Here is a 24348-nt window from a genome sequence, read left to right on the forward strand (position 1 = left end):
AGAGTCAATATGTAAAGCATAAAATACATTAGCATATACGCTTTTCCACATTTATCAGCACAGATTATGTATCTCTTAGTCTTTTACTTTTATTTTTTATGCTAAGTTGTGTAGCCTTTCAGAGTGCTGATAATAATTCAGGCACTTTCCACACCATGCCAAAACAATACTGCTTCATTGTCTAGAGATATCTGCTCTGCACTGAATGGCTTATATATCCATTTACCAGAACCATACAGAAGTCCAATGTGGAGGCTAGAGGCATTGTTGGATTTTAAGAGAAAAGTTTTTGTTGTGGTTGTTCTTCTTCTTCTTTAAACAAAGGAAGCCAGAATGCCATTTTGTTTAGTTTTATCTAATTATTTCCTCAAGCTTCATGCTACAGCTGGTGAGATTAAATTAACAAAATTAAATTAATGGATGTCAGAGAAGGGTTTGTTTTGGAAGAATCCAGCCTTGTGTTTTCCGAAGCAAAACTAGGTATATATTGTTTTTATCTAAAAATGTTCACAAGTCCTTTGGGGGGAGTACAAGTGTAAATCATACAGATTTTTAGTAGTAATTGTAATAGACTGCCTGGTTAAGGTTATTATTGCATTTATAAAGCATTTCTTCTCAGAGAAACAGATTAGAAGTGAATGTGTGGAAAAATTCCACTGGCATTACAGCTTAAAAACAAATGTGCCTCTCCCCCCCTTTTGAAGCAATGTTCTATGCACATTTTCAGAATATAAAATGCAAGTACTATTTGAATAATTTTGAGGGAATTACACATGAGAAGAGAAAATTATATTTGCCATAATTTCTTCTAGGGAGGATAATGATTTGCTCTTAAAAAAAATTCTAAGCCACTCGAGACTCAGACACAGCCTCCTCCAAAGTTCATATCATGGAGAGATTTCTTGGTGTGCAGTGTCGAAGTCATACAGAGGCAAGGGGTGGTGACTTCTGTTGCCACAGGAAAGAGGTAAGGATGCCTAAAAGGGACAGAAAATGGCTGGGGCCAATAAAATGGGAGACGTGTTATTGTGCGATGTGAATTTCTCTTGTATCTTTAATTGTTAGTAAAAAAAACATAATTAGAAACCGTTAAGAGATAATATATGAGAGTCCTTTCAGCAGAGGAAGCTCTTCTGAGAGACGACTGCAGAGATTACCAGAGAGTTTGGGGTCAAATTGAAAGTTTGACTAGAGAGTAGGCCTGGAATGGATCAGATTCTGTATTTGGTTTCAAATATAAAAGTTTTTGGGAGAATTTAACAGTGGCATGGAATTTTAAATCATATTATGAATTATCCAGGAGTTTCTATGTTATAGCATATAGGGCGAGATTTGAATGGAGGCTCTTCTTATTAGACGTTTCTGAACTTCTATTTGAGAAAATTTATGTGTTTGCTAAATAGAGAGTGCGTGCCCAGTTTAATAGTCAATAAACATTATAGATAACGATATCTATGATGATTGATGATGATGATGATGACGGCAAGGTGCTCAGTGTAGCAGCCAATAGGTAGCAAGATGGCATACAGTTGTAAAACCTCACTATACAGTAATTATTCTCAGTAGTGTAGTATAATATTATTAATATGATAATAAACTTTTTTTCTGTTGACACATGTTTAAACAAGAGGAAGCTGAAAATAGGTATGAGTAATCATGATCTAAAATTCCCCCTATATCTTTAAATTATCATAATTATTGATGCCAGAATGAAATTCATTAGAAAGGGAGGCTGTGTTCTTAGCAGTCCGTGTGCACTTCCAGAAGGATCTGCAGTGTCCTCAGGAGACTGGGGTCAGTCAGTGAGGTGACACACAAAGGATTCCTGACACAGCCCTTTTGATTGTAATGAGGTTCTTTGTACATTCCAGTTTTAATATTTCATAAACATTTCCTGACATTAGATGAGACAGATTTATAAGAACCTCTTACTCCCCAGAAGGTAAAATATGCTGAGTTTTGAGCATTGCCCCTGAATTGGGATTGAATATTTGTAGGATGACACTGAAGAAAGAAAGGTTGATGATTTGAAATTATAACAGACTCCATGTTTAATGTAATTCTTGGGTTAGGGAGTTAATCCCAAAGGCACATGGATGAGCTCAATATAAACAGTAGTTTTCCTTTGACTTCCAGTTTCAACAGACACTTTCCCATTTTCCTGAGAAATGGTTTTGTCAAAAAACAAAGTAACTGAGATTGTGCAAAAAAGGATCTTTTGGATACACATCTGTGTAGAGGTGAGTGACCCAGGTCAGGTACTAGAAATTTAGTCTCTGATGGAAGGGTGCAGGCATGGAATTCTCCACTCCTGGTGTTGTTCTTAGTTAGAGATATCTTTGCTATTTAAGGCACTAGTTAGTTCAAAGAAGCTGGCCACCATTCTTTTATAATCATTGACATAATATCCATTTCTTTTGATTCTTGCATATGCTTCAGAAATAAAGCTCTATCCTACTTTATGTATAAATAATTAGGTGGGACTCTTACAAGAATGATACAAATTTCTTTCTTCTTGACAAGTTCTGTTTCTAGAACACTCCAATTTCTAATGTAGTTTCTTTCTATTTGCTACATACATTCTAGTTTCCCCTCTATCTTTATTTGAAAATTTCTAACGCGGAATTTCATGCCAGAATTTTTTTTCTTCCTGAAAGCTAGAAGAAATCATTTCAAGTTTCAAGACTGTGAAAATTGACTATGCCTGACTTTTCCCAAAATGACTCGCAATGCTTTTAGCCAGGCAGATTCTAGGACCAGTTAGTTTGTGATCAAAACTTACAGATGGTACTTACTGAAGACTAGCCAGGAGGGCAATTTTGAGAATGTCAAGATGAAAGAAAGAAAGAAAGAAAGAAAGAAAGAAAGAAAGAAAGAAAGAAAGAAAGAAAGAAAGAAAGAAAGAAAGAAAGAAGACATAACTATAATTAAAGGTTATTTAGGGAGAAAGCCAGATTTTCCATCAGTAGACAATTTATCCTTGAGGTAGACAATTTATAATAAGACTTTTTGACACAGTAATAGTTGACAAATACCTTGCAACCCAATATGTCTTTTATAAACAATCGAATGTCTACCCTTTCATTGCAGGTGCCTAGCTTTCAGGTGATATCAGTGAGGTTGTTATGTATCATATTGACTTCTCTGGAGCATTGGGGGTTATTGTTCAGTTGTCGCGACTATGTAATCATCTTTCCTGTCACCAGTTATTGCAGCTCATCTATGCTAGCTGATATCTTTATGCCAAAGCCACATAATATTCAATTGCCACAACATGGAGGTCATGTGATGATAAACCCATGATGAGGTGATGAGCTTTTTACCCCTTAACAATGTACAAGTGGAAATTTTATGCACTGAGGCAAAAGCAGCAAAATAATAAATATCTATAGTTTAATTTTCAGGCATCAGTGCTCACGGCATGAAATAAATAGCAATTTGAAGTAATAGAGTAGTTAAAGGGGTGGGCTAGTGGCTTGAAGAAGGGAATTAATGTCCATGATTAAAATTGCATGTATCACTGCCAAGGGCTGTGAAAATATGTCAGTTGCATGACTGTCTGTTTCAGGGCCAGGGGAAGAACATTTGCAATTTAAAAATAATGACTCTCTTTTATTATATAAAACAAACCAAAGCCCTCACTCCAGATGATACTAACAAGACATAAATTCCACCCATGTCTGCTTCAAAAATGATCAATGTTAATTATACATGTATTTTTATGGACTGTTAAGTACTTTAAAAATCTTTATTTAAAGAGCTGTGCCAATGAATATAATCATGCATTTCTACAGGGTCATATTTCATATCTTTCATGGATTCCTATAAATTCCAGAGCATAATTTTATGACCACTGAATACTGAATTCTAACTTAAATCTGTATTCATAATTTGAGTTTAGATGCTTTCATAACAAGGAACTTTCCCTGTTGCTTGGAAAAGCGTCAAACTGTATTATTTTCACTATTATTAATTTGCTATGTTAGCTTTCCTAACAATTATGTATGACCTTAATCTGCAACATGCAGTTTAATGTAGTGCATTAGGGAAAACAAAGAATGTGTAACAATAAACATGATGCTTCTTTGGACTGAGAATGTGTCTGAATTTTAGAATAGGTACCATAGACTCCATTTGATAGGCCATCCCCAGTATTCACAGTTGCTATGTCTGTGAAACCATGCTTTCTGTCAGGCATTTGATACAGAAAAGTTTCAAACAAGAACTAACTTGCAATTTGATAAAACAAACAAACAAACAAACAAACAAAAAAACCCTCACTAAATGTGTATTATTTTTCCCAGAATTCTTGTTTTAAAAACACTGTCAATTCACCATAAAGGGACATCCTTAAGTTCTAAAACTTATTAAATGTCATCTTTTATTGCCTGTGGCACATTGAAAATAGACTAATTTTCTTGCTATCAAAACCAAACACTCTCCCTTGTTCTGTTTGACTCCATCTGTGTTTCTTTCTTTTTCTCTTGAACACACTTTGTCCAGTCTCAAAATTGTGCTTTTATTTTTACCCTGTGCTCTTGAAGAAGAGTGCTGTACCTTTTGTTTAGCTTAAAATTGAGTATTTGCTCTGCACTCAACAAATAATAAGTTGTAATGACAAGAAACGAATCCAATTTGAAAGCATAAGGGGGGAAATGCAAGTGGTCCCAAATGCTGGCGTTCCGTGAGTTAATTCCATCTGTGGAGGAACTGCAATCCCAGATTTTTATGTTCGTGAAATAATTCAAATGATACTTTCCTATTTTTAACTTCTGGATGGGCCAAAGAGATTTTTCACACTGAAGATTACAGCCGTGGCTTTCACCAAGCTGAAAAACAAGCTTTAATGTGATGATCCACACAAGACCAAACTTGATGAGAAATGTAGGGTGTTGCTATGGCAATCCTACTCCTTGGAACTTTTTTTCTGTTGACTTCACTGTGACATTACAGTCTAAAAAGAATCCTGTCGAAAGGTGCACTGCAGTGAGGACAAATGTGAAGTCATGGAAATGGCTCTGCACATCTTTCCTTCTCCAGGAGACTATGTAAACCTATAGCGAAGCCACCCTGGCGAGATCAGAGATCAAGACTCAAAGATGCCATCCTGAGACTTCTTTGAAACCCTGGGGTCTCTTTCTGTTTAGCTTGATTGGGAAATTTGTAATTCTCGGATTATCACTAGACTCACTATGTGAAGGATGCTCAGGCTGAAATGAAAGCTATGAAGGCACTGCTCTGGAGACAAAGAAGATAGATCTGGTTGAGCTATATTATTTAAATTTGAGCAGAAGTATGCTGCATCAGAGCTTTGTTTAAACCATAGGAAGTGAATACCGAACTCTAATTTCTCTGCTGGAGAAGAACACAGAGAGACAATATCCAACTTTACATTATTGATTTGCACATGGGCCTTTCCAGAACCTCCTCAGTTAGATGATGTACCCATCAATGGGATCAGAAATGATTTTCCGATTAATGCCAAACTCTTTCCAAGCAACTCTAAAAAAGCAGACAATATTGACTGTATTTTGCACAGCATGAAAGAGAAACCATTATAAAGCTAAGAATTAATCACCTTTAAGAGAAAAATCTCAGAGTTGAGGTCAAAGCCAACATTTCAGTGTGAGCAGGCAGCCAGATAAGGGTTCCTAAGATTGTAAGAGGCTTCTAGTTCAAAGGCATTTGAGGCATTTCTCTTTGGAAATGTTTAAAGTAGTCCTCATGGGACTCTGGTTATTTACTGAGAGAATTGTAAGAATGAAGACTATACTCTCTCCAGTCTGGCTACTCATCTTCCCAGGCAATCTCTCCTCCTTACAAATACTCTTGATACTATCTATTGCAACCTGATATAACCATTGACTTATCAGGCAGAACCACAGGCTTCGGACTTCCAACCTTCAAGATTATAAAAGGTGTATACTGGGCATGTCAAATTTACATATATCCAACCTCAGATTTTTTTTGCAACAGTAGAAAACAATCTAATATAATAATCATGTATATATATATGTATATATATGAATATAGAATAATTAAATAAGCCTTTAATATCACCAGAGAAGTTGTTAAATATTCTCCCATTTCACAAACCTGCAGAAGGTAGTCCTTTGGGTGGAGGTAAACATCATTAAAATGTCAGTTGAGGCAAGGAAACCAATGATGTTTTTCTGTATAATACTGGGAATAGATTATTCATTTTATAGATAAATAATGAAAAATGGATGTAATTTGTTTTCAATTTGACATGCCCAATATATAGTTTTTTGGTTAAAAAAAAACTACTTAAATTTCAAAAGAGCATCTCTGATTGACATCTGAATACTAAAACTCATGTTGCCACCAAAGTATGATGTAGATAGGAGTGGTGGACACTTCATGGGCATCCCTAGAGCACAATAAGGAGAGTGCTATGTGCAGCTGAGCTCTCGCTTTCAAGAAACATGATAGCAGGCATCAGCTTAATGGCACAGAGTGCCCAGAGCTCCTGTCCCACGAGTCAGGAAATGGATGCACCCAGCCCACGTAGGAGGGAGTGTTTCCTCCCTGCCCTTTGCAGAATTTCTCCTAGTGTTTTCTTCAGGGAAGACATGCTTGAAAGGCACATCCAAAGACATTGTTTCACAATAGATTCTTAATTATGGAAAAACACAAAAATTGTGTGTTTATGTGGTGTTGAGGTAAGAGTAAAATATACCTTCATATTCCTTTGCCCATAGGAATGGAGAAAATATAAATACAAACGTGAGATTTATGTGGAAAATATAAATATTTACATATTTTATAAGGTGTATTTTAACAAAACATTTGAATTCTATTTAAAAGTTATAAATGCACATGTATAAATATATGTATATGTTAGTTTATTTATATATAAAACAGAGAAGATAAATAATGAATAAGCAATAATTCACTGGGAATTAGAGTATAACAATCCAAACCTTCTTATTTACTTATTTGGCAAGTAACATAGACCATTGTTAAGTAGACTTATGAATATTATTATAGTAAGTAGACTTATGTTGTATAGACTGGCATTGAACTTATACATAGCCAAAGATGGTATTGAACTATTGACAGTGTTCTTCCTTCCTCTACTCCTGGGGTGAAGAGTACAGGGTTATGCTCTTCTGCCTGGTTTACCTGATGCTGGAGACAGAACTCAGTGCTTTGTGCATGCTAAGCAAGTATCCTGTTAACCAAATCATGCCCTCAGCCCTCCAAGTAGCCCCCCTAGAGCTTATTCATAATTTTCAAACTTTACACATCAAGAAAACTATTGCTTCCATAAGAAAAACTCAATAAACAGACCTGTCAAGTTTAAATGAATACTGTTTAAGGGATGTCACGAGTTACCAGTGACTCTGACATGAACCTAGAAAGGATCAGCGATATGGGCCTTACTGGTCTCAGACTGACATTATGAACAAATCTGTCCTGGAAAGATTTTGGGTGTCTCCAGAATAGTAAGGAGAGCTAAGAAAGCCTGTCCTCCATCCACACCGCCCCTGACTCTGTGGACAGGAGAACAATGAGTTCATTCGGGTCCATGTATTGACTTATGTGTGCTTCCCATTGGTCTGTGACTACCTGGAGATTAATGTAGGCTCATAGCTAAATAATGGCTACTTACCCACATAGTCATTAAATTAATGATTGGAGGCATGAGTAAGTTGAAACATAAGAATGACTGAATTTCCCAACAGTCACTTGAAAGGCTTATTACTGTATTTCACACCCTGTCTTTCAATAATTTTTGTGTCCACTATTTAATATTCACAGTTTGCTTTCAAAATAAGCCTTAGCTAAGCATCTGGTACACTCACATGGCAGAGGCAGGCAGATCTCTATAAGTTTCCGGCTACTTTAGTCTACATATTGAGACTCTGTTTGGAAAGAGAAAGAATATCATAGAATGGTTTTTATTTCTTTATTAATTTTTACAAATATATATATTTAAATCACAATTTTAATACTCTTTGTATCCACCTAGAACATAAATATTTGATAAAGAACAGACTTTTACTTTAAGAAAAAGTGACTATTTAATTGAAAGTGTAAATCAAATAGTAGGCTATTAAATATTGGGATCATTTATTTCTAAAACTAAACTAGCCTGTCTTATAAATCAAAATGTCCTGTTCAAGGGAAAATAAGTTATCACTTGTATTAAAATCTTACTTTGAACTCAGAACTAATATGATAATGATATAAAAGTTAACCAATATTGCTCAGCACTTCGAGGCTGAGACAGGGGGAAAGTGAATTTGAGGCCAGCCTTGCCTACATGGTGAAATCCTTTCTCAACAAACAAACAACAAATAAAAATAATTACTAACTTTCAATAATATGTTTTATTAACATATTATTTTGTTATATTTATTATGTATTAACGATGTAACTATCTTACAACATTAATAGAATTTGTTAGAGAAGAACAACTTTAACTTACAAAACTATGAAAATCTCATATTAGTCTATTGATGCAGGCTTATAAAGAGTGTGATCTTTAACAAACAACTATTGCCAAGCGAGGTGAAAATGATGCAATTAGTTTTGTTAATATTTCAGAAATAAAACAAAATAAAGAGATAATTTGAGTGCAGAATAATATCATATGAATGTATTTTTCTTTTCCTCTCTCTCTCTCTCTCTCTCTCTCTCTCTCTCTCTCTCTCTCTCTCTCTCTCTCTCTCTCTCTCTTTTCTTTTTCCCAGGCGAGGTAGTTAATGCTTGTAATCTCAGAACTTGAGATGCTGAGGGCAGAGGATCCCTTTGAGCTCAAACCCAGCTGGTTATAGAGTTAGTTCCAGGCCTATCTGGGTTAGAATGGATGGGGATGTCTCAACTGTTCTCACCAACAACCCACCAACCAACCAATTAAACAAACAAACAAAATGTTATATAAAAAATTTAGATATGGATCATATTTGATTTTCTAAGAAATCTCTAGCTCAAAAGGCACCAGGAGGATGTCTTAGAGTTTATTGAAATCCTGGATCCCTGGTACCTAATGTTCTCTTAAGATGCTAGCAGTCTGCTTAGTTTCCTTTAAGAAATTTGTTTTTAGAAGTCATTTTTATTTTATGTGTGTGTGTTCGTTGCCTACAATAAGACTACATACTACATGTTTGCTTTGTGTCCATTCAGATATGAAAGCAGCATCTTATACACTGGGACTAGGTTTAAAAGTGGCTGTGAGATGTCACACGAGTCCTGGGAACTGAGCCCTGGTTTTCTGGAAGAGCTAAGACATCTCTCCGGCCACCTACTTGGAATCCTGAATGCTAGCTACCTATGCCATTTGCTGCTGTGTAATACTAAAAGGCTGTACAGAGAGAATGAGCTTCCTAATAAACTGATATTTCCACATTAATCAAGTAAATTCCTTTTGTTGTCAGTGAAAAGTCTGTGATTTTAGTGTTGGTTTACAGCTGAAACCAAAATAGATATGGAAAATAAGATGATATTGACGTCAATGGTATAAATTACTCTCTTGATTTTCATTTGCCTTACAAAGCCTTTAATTAGATTTGTTCTCCAGGAATTGTTGCATAGTATTCTTCCACAGGTATGAAAAAGTATATTCAACTTCTGGCCTCTTCATATGATAAGTGATCAGGTGGTTCTCCAGAACATATATCCCATCAAACCGAACTGCTGTTTAAATCTTGCCTTACCATTGACTTTCCAGGACTTTATAGTTTATTTTCTCAGCCGATTGAAACATTATAGAACATCACACCTTTGGTGATTTTTATTCATATAATTTTTTTGTAAATTATTGTAAATGTTCAATAAATGCTGATGGGTGGTTTAAGGTTCTGATGAAATGTCCAACCCAGCCCTTGACTCTCATTTGTCTATTCAAATATAACTTGATAATCTAATTTGTAGTCATTACGACTTTCAAATGTTCACTACATTGGCTTATATGATCCATCATTTAAAAACTCAGAATTTCTCTACATAAAAATGCTTAAACACGTAAGACATTTTTAATGTGGTAGATTTATACTATGGAGAATTAGTGATGTTTGCATGTAAACCATGCTCAGGTCCATGTAAATATACTATATAGAAACACCAACAACAATCTAATTTTGAATTCATATTCAATTAAAATTACATCAGGATGTAGACTGAAGTTTTTCTTAATCTATATATATTACTCAGTTTAAAAATTAAAGGTAAGATGCTAATATTTGAGAAGCAATAAATATTTTTTACATACTGAGTAGGTAATAATGATATTCTACAGAACAATGTTTAGATCTACCTGACCTTTCTTGATAATATGGATGTATATTTAGGCAAGAACCTTCACTATGCCAGCAACACATGAGGATGGTACAATTCAATAAAATCACCCATTAAAACATTAAACATTATGCTTTATCATCTTAAGTATTACATTCTAGGAGCACTTTAAACAACTTAAAATACAGGGTGAAAATCGTTGTGGAAATCAAAGGGAAATCAACTTAGTACTATCTTGTCTACCACATCAATATCATTTTTAAGCCTAAAAAGATGATGCCATCCATGATACTCAAAGTAGCACCAACATTTCATCGAGGGGAACTGGAATCCTTAGATACTTAGACATCCTTAGATACTTACTGGGAAAACAGAAAATGTGGAATTCTCTGTAGCTTTGTGCCTCTTTCCCTCTTTGTTTGAAGGAAACACACACACACACACACACACACACACACACACACACACACACACCACACCACACCACACACGTACGCACATGTGAATTCAAAACCTCACCTTTGAGGGATTTTAATATCGAAAACACTAGTATGGGTGCTTTCTAATTATCACTTAATGAATAATAAAAAAACCTCTTGTGCTGGGTCTTTAAAACAATCATTTATGCTTATATTGATGATATCCTTAAAAGCTCAGCTTATATTTTTTTCAGCAAATGCAGTAATTCCACATTTTAAATAAATGGTATAGAGAGACTCCAAAATTATAGAATACATTATGGTACTCATTTATTTATCTCCAGTATTTGATTCCTAAGAGAACAAGAAGAAAAGGAAAGTGGCTTCATAAAACAGAAAGTGAATACTCAAAACAAATGACATCTAAGCCTTCAGAGAACTACGATGGCCTTTTGGAGAACTCTGTTTCAAAAGAGCCATCTCTTCTGCACACGTGTAGCAAAAAGGCACTGGGGGAAGATGGCAATATCTGCGGAAATAAGACAACAAAACTCCTGTTCTCTTCCTTTGTTTTGTGGTTGATGAAGCTGTAATTCACTTAGATTTCAAAATTAGACTCCTGCCCACTAGTCTTTCAGCCCCCACCCCTCCCCTAGTTGCTATATATCCACTACCATCTACTTGTTACAGTCATTTCGTTATTTTCTTTTGTTCTCTGCTATCACAGGAGAGAAATTATCTTAAAATTATTATTTTTTTCTTTCTGCAGGCATAAAAGTTTTCAGTCCCTTAGATTTTTTTCCCAGAAGAAATAAAAGAAGAAAAAAATTGAATTGAAATGATGGGCTGGATTAGAAATAATTATTTGAATTGCTTTAATTTTGGGAAATTGAAGAGACAAAGCATATTTTTCATTTAAGAGTAGCTCATTTTAAATAAGACCCTTCAGGAATCATTTTACAACTTGCCTGACCAGTGTCCACTAGATGACACTGTTGTATAAGCACAGTAATAGGTGGCACTTTTTTTGACAATAACATATATATATATATATATATATATATATATATATATATATATATATATATATACAGTGTCTCTTTTCAGATGAAACTGGCTTAGCATTTTTAATTGGATATGGTTGATAACTATAACTTCACGTGATTTAGGGTGAAGTTACCCACAAAGGTTAACATGAAGGGGAAGAAAAGAAACATCCATTGCACAGCATTCGTCTCTTTACAGTAAAAAAAAAAAAAAAAAAAAAAAAAAACAAAAAAAAAAATTCTCTCCCAAACCTACATATTTCACAGTTAAAATAAACCTCATTGTGAGCCTTCCACGGTTCTGTGTTAGAACAGTGACCATGAGTCTATCAAGTGTCTGTTTTTCAAGTAGCATTTTGTGAGTAATCTGTTTTTCTTTTTCCTTCCCCAAAGCCTCCCTCTAATCTTTTTTTTCTTCCTTTCCTGTAACCTTCCTCTCTTCTCTTGTCTTTTCAATGCTTCCTTTTCTTTTTGCTTGAAGACTGAGAATCATTCAGGTGCAGGCCAAAGTAGGAGGCAGAACCAATTGTCTTAAGGCAAAAGCCTTTGTACCCTATTGTTGCCAAGCTAGAAAATGTTAGCATGGGCAAGCTCACAGCAAAGAAGACATGGTGCTTTTGCACCTGATGAGGGCAGAACCATGAGTCAAACTGAACACCTGGGGCTCATGCAAATTGTGTACCTAGAAACTCTTATAAAACCTACTTATTTGTATCTATCATGTGGGTTCCTCAGGAAGTAGAATTCCTTTACAAAACAGCAACAACAACACCCCAATACCCCTCTTATGTCAATGCTTAGCATCTCTGTCAAATTAAGCTTATTTGCTCTGATTTCATTGTAATGAGACAAGTGGCAGCCTGGTTGCTCCCTGTTATGTATTACGGACACTGATCTCATACTGCTTTTTTGACAAATCTCAAAGGAAGAGACAAACCCAAATGGAAATTACTCTAAGTGTGAGTGGGACTGAAGTATTTGATGGCATGTGGCATGTCTCAAAGGGAGAGTGCACATTGTCACCTTTTCTTATTTTTTTTCCTTCTCAAACCAGATAAGTCAAAGATAGATAAGGATGTATGAGCTGTCTTTGCCTTCACTGGGGAGCCTACTATGTGCTACAGTGTCTGCAGTGCTGTAAGATTCACTGTGGTACTACAATAGTTGAGCCTCATCTATGATGTGCTGTGTTCAAGGCACCTGTAGACCAGGTGCATCTCCCAGGTTATGCCATTACAACCACAGCCAGGTTTGTTGTTGTTTTGTTTTGTTTTTTGTTGTTGTTTGTTTTTTAAAGACCATGGATAATGGAGTCCTGTGTTAAAAATCTGTTTTCAGGAATGTGGACATCATACTTAAAATACACGAACCTTCTCTTAAGGGGCAAACTGGATGTTTGATGAGATGGTCTTTGTGCAGAACTGTTTTCCTTTCTGCTTCATTTCACTTCCTGCATGTGTGCTTTTTTTTTTTCTGTTGTAATTTCCCACCTCTGATTACATCCAAAGGGCACACATGCTGTGCGCCCTTAACTGAATATTATAATACCATAGACAAGGAGTGTTGTTTTTTTTTAATATATACACCAGCTTTTTCATTCTGTATATTGTATCATCCTATGGAGCCTTAGTGTCTCCAGTACATAGTATTGTATCAGGTGCTATAAAGATTGCATGATATTGCAATACTTATAACATCCTATAGTAAAATAGGTATGCAGGAAGTGCCACTTGTAGAATGTTTTCAAATTAAATATACAATAAATAAGTACGTAAATAAGTGGAAGCTTTTGAGTAAGTAGGTGTTAGGAAGGAATTCTCATCAATGATAACCTATAAAGTGGTGGCACTAATTTAACTCTAGGCAGGAAGCAATAATGCAAGAAGGAAGGACTGCCATGAAGTTGAGGACAAAATCTAGAAATGGTGTTGAAGGAAAAACAGAGAACACAGGAGAAATGGTATTATCACATGGAGAATTTCAATGTCTTGAGTGAACATTGGATGCTGGGCCTTTCTATATATCACCTCATTCAACTCTCACAAATGAGTGTGTTTATTGAAATGTATTTAGTGTAGAAACCTGAGGCTCTCCGAATTCAAGTATCAAGCCTATGTGCTCAGAGCAACTGGATGGTAAAATCTGTTTGGGTTCTAAAGTATTTTCCCAATGCCATTCAACTGCTTCTGGCTCATCACGTTACAGGCAGAGGAGGCAGGATTCCTGTTTGTATGGCTTTGATTGAGCACTGATAGATGTGCTTGGGAATCTTCCTTCAACACCCAGAATGAATTTTTCCCCAATAAGATAGTATTTACTGTTGGCTAGTTGCTGCCCAATCAACACACCTGCGAACAACTTTGGAGAATTGGTTCGGTTGATTGAGGGACAGGGAGGAATTCCTGCATCTGTGGAGGTAGCCATGGTCTCTGGGGCAAGGTTTGCATGCCCACATACCATTGCCCATGGTAGGGATATTGGAAGATACTTAATCTACATACTCAGGGGTTATAAGGTCAGGAGTGAGCTTGGCAGTGAGTCTTATAAGATCAAATATGGAGTGAAGCCTCATACTCTCATGGTAATCAATTCCTCCTGGAGTTGATAGGGGAGTCGATTTATGGTACCAGGTTGGGAGGGAGGAAAGAGCCAACTCCTGATAGCCTCATATTTGAAGTTTCTGGGGTTGAAGCTCCATGGATCCTTCCTCTGTAACCCTGGGCCACTATGGCCCTATAGCTGGTGGTTCAAGCTTACCTATCAAAGTGGTTTTAACTCAAAACAGAGCTACCTAGGTTCTGTAGTCCTTTGAAGTAGTATCCATATGATTAGACCCTTGGTTCTGATTTAGAATTCTAATGTAGTTCCACTGTGCTGAAGCAGGAGGATGCCACATGTATTCCCATCAGGTGAATGGACTTAATACATGAGAAGAAGGAGTTGAGATGGTACCCTTAAAAGATTTCGAGAAGGTTCAGCAGCTTCTATGTTCTGTCGCCTATGAGTTGTTTGGGATGTGAAGGGCCCTGCATGATGCACACTGAGTTTGTGTTTCAACAGAAGTCTCTAATTCTCAGGGATTCACATATATGCCTAGGCACACATACATGAAGCACGAATTCCCCACCACTTTCCTGGCCATTTGACCCATCTCACTACATTTCCACACATCTTAAACACACAATGCCAGTCCTCTGAACTACTTCAACCAATTTAGCAAAAGGCAACCTGAATTGTGTATCTGCTTGTGAAATTGGAAGTTCCTTGTTGTACCCAAATTTAGTATTCAGTTTTGGGTCTTGAGTGTGTCTCCTAACATCTTAGCAGACCCAAGGATGGGATGAGAATTCTCAGAAATCACCCCATCAGATCTTGCAGCACTTACAGTGAGAACGTACTTTTTCTTCCTCCTTTAAGAAATGAGTGTTATGGTGACATGAAGGGCATCTCCTCACTAGCAATCCATTGTTACCTCTTACTTTGTAAAAGGGAAGAAAGAATTTCTACTTACTTCCCTTAATTTTTTTTTATCTCCAGCTAAATATATCCAGCAATCTGGCTCCAACCTCCAGCCACTACTAACACTGTTAAACCTCTCCTCCTGTAACATTTCTTTTAGCATTTATCTGCACAATGCACTAGACATTTGGTCTCCCAGTCTGGTAGTGTCAAGTAAGAGTTGGGGCCAAATACAGGTGTGATGTCAGGGGGGTCTTCTACTCTGGGAAAGAATTGATCTTGATTTCTGAGAGTTTGTTAGTTCCCATTAAAGGAAAATTAGGTAAAAAGAACTCCCATATTTTCTTTCACCAAAATGGCATTTACAGTGAAGCCTTTACCAGAATCAAGTGGTTCCTACTTCCAAGCATTTGAATATCCAGGACAGTTACCAAAAACAAACTTCTTATAAGGCGTATAGCCATGGGTATTTTATTATAGCCACAGAAAACAAAACAAAACACTTTCCTCAGTACATCAAAAACGATTGATGGTTATTTATGCTTTCCATTTAAAGGTTTTTATCTCCTGTTTGAAAAAGCTATAGGTATAGCAAATATTGGGTAATTACAAATGTGATAATATAAAAAAATATATAGATCTTTTCCCAGGGGCCTGTGGATTCTGATTAGGTTCCTAAAAGACAGATTTGTGTGAATGTGTTCAGACTCAGCAATCCGACTTCATTAAAAGCACAGGAGATGTTTAGATACCAGAACTACTTTACTTATCTTTTTATATAAAAATACATTTTGTAAGACTACTTTCAGGGCTTTGCCTTTGGTTGAGAAAAATAATGATGTATATTTAGACAGAGATTTTTCTCAGGGGTAATTATACTTTGGAACATTAAATAAGTTATGTCATCTCTTTTTCAGATTGACATTATTTGTGTGACATTGTCAGAGGATGTATATGTTTCTTTAAAAATAGGAGGGGAAAGAAACATTTTTATATTGATGATCTGAAGCATGAGAGGTACATATATATTTTCCGAAATATATGGGTGGCATGCCTTCTAAGTATTACAACATTCTATAATTTAAAGCCATTTATTACTCTTCCACACATAAATTGGAAATTTCTTGGTAGCATGAAATTTAATTTGAATAAAAAGAAAAAGGTTTGGAGGCTTTTCCTTGGTAATTAGTCTAAGATTTATAAGATTAGTCTTATGAAACTAGGATTGCAGTAAGTTGGTTAGATACTGATTGCAAAGACCAAATCACTATAGAAATAAAACATATACATTTTTCTCATTTGTGAGCTCAAGTTTTTGAGAAACACACAAACACACTTTTCTGGAAAGAGAGAGCAATTATTTTATACCAAGGATTCATGAGCATCAGGAATGCCAAATATATGTACGTATTTGTGTATGTTTCATATATGTGTATATGCATATATATGCATGCCTTCTTAATTTTTGTAGGTATATAGTTCACACATATGGCACTGTATCCACTGGACATCTGAGGTTCTATCAGGCCACTAGGAGACTAGAAATCAACATTATGAAGCTTCCACTGAAGATAGAGACAAGGTAAGTACACGATCATATTCTCTGAAGTGAGAGTCAGTAACACATTTGGATAACATTGTTACCTTCATAAAATCATAGAAAGTTGTATCAAAATTGTGATTTCAAAAGAAAGTCAAAAGGAATTTTTAATATATCCTTAAAATTGTGAGTACTGCAACTACTCACTAATCTCTCTTCTGAGTAGATTGGTTTTCTCATTTCAGTGACAAAACACCCAACAGGAAACAAGTTAAGGAAGGATGTATTTTGCTCTACTTTGAGGAAGCAGTCTATGGATAGGAAGGGGATGCACATGGCCCTCCAGCTATGCAACAGGAGCAAGAGCCACTAGGCACATTGGGTTCACACTCAGGAAGCTGCGCTGATTGTGTTCTTCATTTCCCCTTTTTATTTCAACAGTGATGTCATCCAAGAAGTAAATCACCAGTCAAGGTGACATTGAAGGCTATCCATCATATTTTATAACCCAAATGCTGCCATTGGGTACATATTTTCTGTTTTGGGCAAAGACAACCCGGATTGGGTTTCTTTGTAAGAAAAGCAATCTTCACACGCTTTGAACGCAAGTGGCTGACTTGTAAGGTAATGTTCCTATCAGTGAAAATACTCTCTTCTCCTTTCAATAGTACAATCAACTGTTACTTTGTTACAAATATGGTGGTGACTTTCCTCCTACAGAGGAGCAAGCCTTGATAGTTCTTGTTTTTCCCCTCAGCAATTGTCTGTAACTTATTCACTATAAACTCTTCTTTGTTCTCTTTGCCTCTCTCCTCCTCTCCTTCCTTTCCTCTACCCCCTTTTAATAAATGTAAATTCCACAGGGACAGAAATTTTATGTGTTGATTCTTAGAATATTCCCCATATTTTAAAATAGCACATAATAGGTATACTATAATTTTATGTTAGCATATATATGATTTCTTAAAATGTCTAAGAAACTATAATATGTGGCATTTTCTATATTAATAAAAAGTTACAGGTTTGTAAAAGACATTTAAATCTTATGTAGATTATTGGTCTCTAGTTTAATGGATTTCTTTTATCTTTGTGATCATTTGTAATTAAGACATTACTCTTGTTTCAAAAATTAGTGTCAAAAGAGGAATATGGATTGCTGAAATTAAGGAAACAAAAGAACATATTATATTTATTTTGTCCCACTTTTTTTTATCTAGGTTCATATAGGAAGTAAACAGAACCATCAATTTGTTCACTAAACTCTAAGCACTTACTCTCTGCCATGCACTTCAAACCCATGGTGACAAAGTCTATCTCAGTTGGTGATAAGACTGAGACACTGAACCAGGACAAACATGTTTTTGCTCTAAGCTCACAATGGAAATGACATGTTCATGTAGTTGGAGTGCAGTTAAGATTTCGTCTAAGATTTTTTTCTTTTTATTATTTAAAAGAATTTTAAATTTATATATTTTGATCATATTCTTCCCCTTTCCCCCAAGTCCTTCCAGATCCCCTCCCTCTTCTGACCCGCCTAATGTTAAGATCTTTCTCCAAAACAAACAAAAAAACAAAAACAGAATCCCAATAAAGCAACCAAACCAAGAAAACAAAATATAACAACACCCAAAAGGAAGAAAACCAAACCAACCAAACCAAACAAGACCTCACCAAATGGTAACCTAATAAAACCACATGCATGAAAACAAAAAAACCAAACTAAAGGAAAAACTTGAGGAGTCCATTTTATGTTTGTCAATCACTTCTGAACATAAGGCCTATCCTGGAGTGGTTGATATACCTAGTGTCTGTCACTCCATTGGAGAAAGGTTTTTTTCTTCTTCCAGTAGGTATAATGACAGTTAGTTGCTAACCTTTACCCTAGTGGCTAAGTATTCATTCATTCACTCACTCACTCATTTGTTCATTTGCTTAAAAATATAGCAAAATAAAACATAATGAGATAAAACCAAAACTATCACAGTGAAGTTGAACAGCACAAACCAATAGAAGGAAAGAGCCAAAGAAAAGTCCCAGGAATCAGAGATCCATTCATTTGCATGCTCAAGGATTCAATAAAAATACTAAACTGAAAGGCATAATGTATGCATAGAAGACCTTGTACAGACCTGTGCAGGGCCTGTGGATGCTGGTTCAGTCTCTGAGTTCATAGTTGATTTAGAACTATGCTTTCTTGCTTTCTTGGTGTCCTCCATTGCCCCTGGCTCTTCTAATTATTTTCCTGAACTCTGAGAGGAGGGATTTGATTGATACATCCCATTTAGAGCTGAGTGTTCTAAGACCTCTCATGCTCTGTGTCATATCAAGTTTTTGGTCTCTATGTTTGTTCCCACCTGTTACAAGAAGAAGCGTCTCTAACATAGCTGAACAAGGAATTCATCTATGAGTATAACAGAATATCACTAAGAATCATTTTAGGACAGTATAATTTGATTTTACCCTAGGGCCCTTGTTTATGTAGTCTCAGGTTCTTGGTCACACAAGCAGTATTGAGTATGGGTTACATTTTGTGGACTGGGCCTTAAGTCAAATCAGTTACTGATTGAATACTCCCACAAGCTTTATGCCAATATTACCCTAGCATATCTTGCAAGTAGCACACTATTTTTGATGGAGAGTTTATGTCTGGCTTGGTGTTTATGCTAATCTTTTGATAATGTGCAGAATATTTTCCTATAACAATGCACTGGAACAGAGGGGTTAAGGCTCTATGTAGGTACTTGCTTGATATCTCCATGTTCAATATAGAAGCCTAATATTTGGAAATCCCATATGGGGCCTTGATTTTAGTTTGTGGAGAACAACCTACAGTCTTGGCAACAACTTGAATTGTTGAGAGATTCTTATGGGGCCATTTGCTAAACATCACAGTTACATAAAATCCAATCCTGGCACTGAAAGATATATTTGGTGACAAGAGTTGGCCAGTGGGCACTGTCTCCCCCATTATTTGGCTATTTTATTTAGATAATCTTTACCTAAGATTTTAACATGACTTTTACTAATGCTTGCATGCACGTATGAGAGCAGAGAACAGAGAGTATGGGGTGCTCAACTTCATGCAGTGGACATCTTGAGGAAGTTGGTTCTCTCTTTTTACTGTGTGGGTTCTGATGATGGATCTTAGGTTATGATTTAGCTTGGTAGCAAGTGCCATTACCACCTAATATATCTCACAAACTTGTTAATAACTTTTGTTAAACATGCTTAGATATGCCTACATAAACATTACCTGAGTTGTGCTGAACATTGTAAGGATTCAATAGTTCCCCCAACATGTTGGAGGCAGACAGATGAGAAGTAGTAGCTGTCTGTGGTGTAAATGGCATCACCTACAAGTCGTACCAGAAGTTCAGTGGAAAGATGTTCCACACTGAGGTCACTCTCTGAGTGGTTAACTATAGAAAAGGCTTTTAAAGTATCCATTTATCAAGATGTGGGAAAGCTCAAGCAAATACAATTGTCTAATATGTTAGAAGCGATTACACATCCAGGGTACACCGAAAAGTGAAGATAGAAATCCCTCGACTGAGAACAGAAAAAAGAAATCTGATGAACAGGACATGTGATTTTCACTTTACTGGTTCATCCAGCTCATAGGAGTCCCAGAAAGAAGCCTGGAAAACCTTGACTTCTTCTCTGACCCTGGACCAAACACAAGCTCACAAGTCATCGGACAAGACAGATCTATTGGTGCGGTTGATTCAAGATAGCACCCTAGACCTTGGAATAGAGTGGTGAAGACTCAAGAGTTAAGGTGTCAAGATGAAAAAGAGAAGGTGGCTTTGGTGACAAGAGAAAGAGCTACAGCATCAAGAACTGATTTAGGATGCACTAGCTTGCTAGGTGAGGAGAAGCAATGCTCAGAAAAACATCTAACAGCATGGTTTCTGTCTTAACTGGGTAGTGTGAACTTTATCTCTATATCTCAGGGTTCCATTGAGCAAGAGCTCTCCTGCTATGAGATAATAGTGTTAGCTGAACAATTACAGGGCATCCTCAGAGACTATGAACTGAGTACATCTGTACACATCAGCAGACACACCCTGGCAATCTTCAGATTTATGAAGTTTATCTGAAGGCCTTCATTTATATTGAAGGTGAAAATTAGCTTGATATGGTTTTATCTTTGTGGTACAATGTAAAACCACAAAGTGATAGACTCCTAGACAAAATATTAATAAATACTATGATTTGAGACTCTTTAGTCAGTGAAGGTTAAGGATGGATAGTATTTTTTTAAGCTTCTAACTGAAATTATTTCAAGGGTATAATGGGCTCCACTTCTCTTGATGAGAAATTATTTCTTCCTTATACAGAGCAGCTGAGTCACATATATTGAACTGTACTCCACTTGGAGCAATGGTATGTCTTGAAACAGTGGTTTCCAATGTTTCAAAAGGCAATTTTGTCCTGAGAGCTTCCATGTATAAAGCAAGAAAAGGGGAAAGGTAGGTTTTCTGACAGGTTAAGTCCTCATTGCTCAGAAGACGTTCTTCTGCAAACAGTGAGGCAACGTTGTAGATTCTTGCACCTTCTAGGGAACAGCTTGACAGTAATGAAGAACACGAATATGGAAGTATAAAACAGACAGAATTGTAGGGTTCAAAACTGGGTAAATTTCCCCCATGAGCTAGCATAATGTTAGGAAAAGTTCTTGAGGGACACAAAAGTATGCCACTGATTTTCCTAAAGAATGGTACACATGATGACTTTTGACATGTCACCAAAACTCTTTACAGTTCAGGTACTTTACTGTGAACTGGGTTAACAGGTACTATGTCAATCTTTAACCATAGAGTTGTTGCATGAACAATAAAAAAGAAATATCAGAGTGGATCTTTCTATCTATATTCTCTCTTTCTCTCTCTCTCTCTCTCTCTCTCTCTCTCTCTATATATATATATATATATATATACATAGACACATATATATGTTTATTTATTTGCATATTTAGATTATACCACACACACACACACACACACACACACACACACACACACACACACACACAGATTAATATAGAGCTACATCCTAAGCAGTGCATGCTCTAAAAGAATCCATAAAACTATGAGGACAGTGTTAGTTACAATTTAATTTAATTCTCTTGGACCATAGCATTGCTGTTTGAGGATGTACACTTCTCATTTGTAGAGACTGGCTCAGGTGAACTAAATTTAGGAGAAGCTCCAAGGCTTCCAAGTGGATATGCCTGGTCCTCTAAATACCAGTGCCATGAGATGCAGTGAATGAAGTGGTGGGGGTAGAAGTGACACAAGAGCAAGAGCTTTGAGCACCAGAGGAAGCAGAGCTGCTGATGCACATGTGTGCAAAGCCCCTAACACCACACACACACACACAGAAGCAGAAAGGAAGCTTACTTGGTTCTATAATTTGGTTGCAGAAAACTGGCCAGGAGATTTACTCCCCAGCTTGCTTAAGCCCTGTGCTTCTGCAGTCTTACCTAGAGTAGACTTCATTATTATGCACAGACTAGATTGCCCGCTGATGAGGAGAGCTATCTTGTGGCAGATCTCGACTGTACACCTCCTATTCTTCACAGCCTCTAGTCTTGAGAGCTTGCTTCCTTATGATGCTGACAAGGGAACCCAAAGCCTTGCCTTTATTAGGCAGATTTATTACTGACTATCTTGCTAGCCTTCCATATACTTTGACTGAGGTGTGGTTCTTTTACCTTCAGGCTGAAAGGTATTTTAGGGACTATCATCTTTGCTTTTCTGCTTTCTCCTGCCTCCAGATAGTGGCGTAAAATCATCCTAAATCATAGCCTGACTTCATCTGTCAATTGTGAATAACATTCTATCCTGTCCTCTGCTGCCCACCTGCATGCCAAACTCCTTGCAGGGGACACAAAGGCCTCCACAATGACACCAAGCCTCATATGCAATCTATCTGCGATACTTCCATTCTGAACTTAGCATCTTTCTCCTAGCCTTCAGCACTCAACTCCTCACGATCTTCCATTTCCTTCACCTGTACCTTGTGACCCCCCCCACACCCAACCTCTGCCATGATACAAGGTTTCATCTTAGTTAATGGCATTTCCATGCAAATATATAAGGTACTTTGAGCACATCCCTCCTCCATATCCTGCCCCCACATTTCACCTCACCCACCTGTAATTCCATTAGTTCCCTTGATTTTCACAGATAGTTCACTTTGACCTTCACAACTCATGTACATGTATGGCTTACTGTAATAAATGGCACACTCTGTTAGCATGTGGTTCTTATTCCACACTGTTTCATTTCAAGGTCTCCCCACACATGTTTTCTGTCCATTTTTGATTATCATCCAGCCATTTTTCAAATCTAGTTTCAGCTGACTTTCTCCACATTTTTGAGTGTCTAATTATTAATCTAAGTTTTCAGCATTGAGAAGATACCAAATATACATCTACTCAGGAGAATAAATGAGGAAAACCATAAGCTGAAGCTAGTGTAATATAAGATAGCTTGTTACTGCCACCCTATAGGTGGAACAACAATATGAACTAACCAGTACCCCCAGAGCTCATGTCTCTAGCTGCATATGTAGCAGAAGATGGCCTAGTCAGCCATCACTGGGAAGAGAGGCCCCTAGGTCTTGCAAAGTTTATATGCCCCAGTACAGGGGAACACCAGGGCCAAGAAGTGGGAGTGGGTGGGTAGGGGATCAGGGCAGGGGAGAGGGGGGGAGTGTATAGGTGACTTTTGGGATAGCATTTGAAATGTAAATGAAGAAAATATCTAATAAAAATGACAGCTTGTTAAATATAGTCCGTAAAAGCAGACACACTCTTCAAATATTTTCATTTATGTATGTATGTGTGTGTGTGTACTCCAGAGATGTTATCTTCTCTGGAACTAGAGTCACAGGTGTTTGGGACTCGTTCACTCTTGCTTTTCAGCTATTGAATGAACATTCTAAAGCTGGGTGGTGGTTTAGTAGGCAAACATGCTTGTTGTGTCAATGTGAGGACCAGAATTATAATCTTCAGGATGGAAGCTAAAGTTAGACTTATATCTGAAACAACCATAATCCCAAGGAGATGGGAGGCAGAATCTAGAGAATTTCTGTGAAACCTGTGTGCTCTATAGACAAATAAATGTAGCAGAAAAGTAAGAAACTCAGTCCCAAGTAAGATGGAATCAAGAAGCCCATTGGACACGCAAACTTTATATGCCCCAGTACAGGGGAACGCCAGGGCCAAAAACGGGGAGTGGGTGGGTAGGGGAGTGGGGGTGGGTGGGTATGGGGGACTTTTGGTATAGCATCGGAAATGTAAATGAGCTAAATACCTAATAAAAAATGGAAAAAAAAAAAGAATCCACATCGGAGTTTGTCCTTTGGCCTCACATACATAAAAGCATACACACACACACACACCACACACACACACACACACACACACAGAGAGAGAGAGAGAGAGAGAGAGAGAGAGAGAGAGAAGACAAACAAGAAAATGAATAATCCATCAAAGTATCTTTTACCATACTTGTGCATCTGTGCCAATCTGCCAAATTTAGGACAAGCCAGTAAACCTGGAAGGGGTTTGTTGGCAGAGACACAGAGCACGTCTACATGGACTGTCTCATGG

General features: G+C 36.8%; 1 long non-coding RNA gene across 1 annotated transcript in view; it reads left to right on the top strand.

Moving 5' to 3' along the window:
• Positions 1-907: 907 nt before the first annotated feature.
• Gm32344 overlaps positions 908-24348 on the top strand; it is a 28195-nt gene continuing 4754 nt past the window's right edge. The window contains exons 1-3 of the long non-coding RNA XR_375987.2: positions 908-967; positions 16659-16769; positions 17169-17351. This is a non-coding gene — a long non-coding RNA (predicted gene, 32344). The remainder of the gene's footprint in view (positions 968-16658; positions 16770-17168; positions 17352-24348) is intronic.

This window comes from Mus musculus, chromosome 3 (genome assembly GCF_000001635.26).
Source record: "Mus musculus strain C57BL/6J chromosome 3, GRCm38.p6 C57BL/6J".
Taxonomy (NCBI): Eukaryota; Metazoa; Chordata; class Mammalia; order Rodentia; family Muridae; genus Mus; species Mus musculus.